This window comes from Etheostoma spectabile, chromosome 15, assembly GCF_008692095.1.
Source record: "Etheostoma spectabile isolate EspeVRDwgs_2016 chromosome 15, UIUC_Espe_1.0, whole genome shotgun sequence".
NCBI classification, from domain to species: Eukaryota; Metazoa; Chordata; class Actinopteri; order Perciformes; family Percidae; genus Etheostoma; species Etheostoma spectabile.
The window spans coordinates 31744202-31746838 of NC_045747.1; positions in this window are offsets into that span (position 1 = coordinate 31744202).

Here is a 2637-nt window from a genome sequence, read left to right on the forward strand (position 1 = left end):
AGAGCTGGACCTGAGTAACAACGGTCTGCAGGATTCAGGAGTGAAGCAGCCGTGGGCTGGACTGAAGAGTCCTCACTGCAGACTGGAAACTCTCAGGTTAGTGTTCAGTTACAGTGGTGTGAAAAAGTGTTTGCCCCCTTCCTCATTTCCTGTTCCTTTGCATGTTTGTCACACTTAAGTGTTTCGGAACATCAAACCAATTTAAACAATAGTCAAGGACAACACAAGTAAACACAAAATGCAATTTGTAAATTAAGGTGTTTTATTAAAGGTGAAAAAAATCCAAACCATCATGCCCCTGTTGAAAAAGTGATTGCCCCCCTTGTTAAAACATACTATAACTGTGGTTTTCCACACCTGATTTCAATTTCTCTAGCACACCCAGGCCTGATTATTGCCACACCTGTTCACAATCAAGGCATCACTTAAATAGGAGCTGCTTGACGCAGTAAGGTCCACCAGAAGATCCTTAAAAGCTACACATCATGCCGAGACCCAAAGAAATTCAGAACAATTGAGAAAGAAAGTAATTGAGATCTATCAGTCTGGAAAGGGTTATAAGCCATTTCCAAAGCTTTGGGAATCCAGCGAACCACAGTGAGAGCCATTATCCACAAATGGCGAAGACATGGAACAGTGGTGAACCTTCCCAGGAGTGGCCGGCCGCCCAAATTACCCCAAGAGCGCAGCGACGACTCATCCAAGAGTTCATAAAGACCCCACAACACTTCAAGAACTGCAGCCTCACTTGCCTCAGTTAAGTCAGCGTTCATGCCTCCACCATCAGGAAAAGACTGGGAAAAAATGGCCTGCATGCAGAGTTCCAAGGAGAAAACCACTGCTGAGCAAAAGAACATCAGCTCGTCTCAATTTCTCCACAACACATCTTGATGATCCCCAGACTTTTAGACACATTCTGTGGACCGATGAGACAAAAGTGAACTCTTTGGAAGGTGTGTGTCCAAGTATATCTGGCGTAGAAGGAACACTGCATTTCATAAAAAGAACTTATACCAACAGTAAATATGGTGGTGGTAGTGTGAGGTCTGGGGCTGTTTTGCTGCTTCAGGACCTGGAAGACTTGCCGTGATAAAGGGAACTATGAATTCTGCTGTCTACCAAGAGATCCTGAAGGAGAATGTCCGACCATCTGTCGTGTACTCAAGCTGAAACAAACTTGGGTTCTGCACAGGACATGATCCTAAACACCCAGCAAGTCCACCACCGAATGGCTGAAGAAAACAAAATGAAGACTTTGGAGTGGCCTAGCCAAAGTCCTGACCTGAATCCTATTGAGTTTGTGGTATGACCTTAAAAAGGCCGTTCATGCTGGAAAACCCTTAATGTAACTATTAGGACAATTCTGCAAGATGATTGAGCCAAAATTCCTCCAGGACGCTGTAAAACCTCATTGCACGTTTCGCAAACGCTTGGTTGCAGTTGTTGCTGCTAAGGGGGGCCCAACCAGTTATTAGGTTTAGGGGGCAATCACTTTTTCACAAAGGGCCATGATGGTTTGGATTTTTTTTCACCTTTAATAATAAACACCTTCATTTACAAATTGCATTTTGTGTTTACTTGTGTTGTCCTTGACTATTGCTTAAATTGGTTTGATGTTCCGAAACACTTAAGTGTGACAAACATGCAAAGGAACAGGAAATGAAGAAGGGGGCAAACACTTTTTCACACCACTGTATTCTGTGTGTATTGCTTTCTATGTTAATTATTTAGTGGACTGACTAAACAAGATTCAAAGAGTGAAAAAGGTTTAGAAGTCCTCTAGTCTGAGATAGCTGACTCAGGAGCTTGTCAGCACATAGCTTGTAGCCAATAGATGTACAATTAGGTCCAAATGAATTTGGGCAATGACAACATTCTTTATTTATTTTGGCTCTGAATTTGAAATCAAACAATGATTTTGTGTTTACTCTCAGCTTCAACATGACTGCTATGTTGAATGGACTATGCAGGAATTATGGTTGGACCCATATTTAACCCTTGTGTGGTGTTCATTTTTTGTTACACAGTCAATTATCCCGGCTTGTAATAGACACAGGCCTATAAATGCATATTCCTTACTCTTTAGTGGCATTTTTAGAAGACATAAAAGTAACACTAGAACTGCAAGCAGTTATGTCCGGGGTCCCCCTAATGGCCGATCCAAATCTTCTACAGAGCCTCAGTAATGGGCCTGACCTATATCATGTAACTCAGATTGATTCATTCGTTCGTGGGCCGGGCTCTCGGCTTCTTCTGTTCGGGGACGCTGAACGACGTAGCGGTTGCGCTCTGGCTCTGAGGAGCTCGTTGTGCTTGGCAGCGTGGAGGAGGGAGAGGACTTTTGGGTGTCGAGCCGACTTCATCAGAAGAGCGCCGCGCCCGATTGTGATGTCACGAGCTGTGGCCAAACGAGGTCTGGTTTGGTTACAGGCTGTCAGGGAGCTTACCACCGGTGGCAGACTGGATGATCGCTTCCTGCAGAGCCACTCCGTGCCCCGCGCCGGTCCTTGTCGTTTTTCCCGGATTTGCACGGTGAGTTGTGTAAATCTTACTCTGCCTGGCTTTCTACTCCCCAGCTGCTGGAGTATGGCAATGTGGCGGGGATTAAGGACTGCGGCTACGGGACGATGCCGCGGG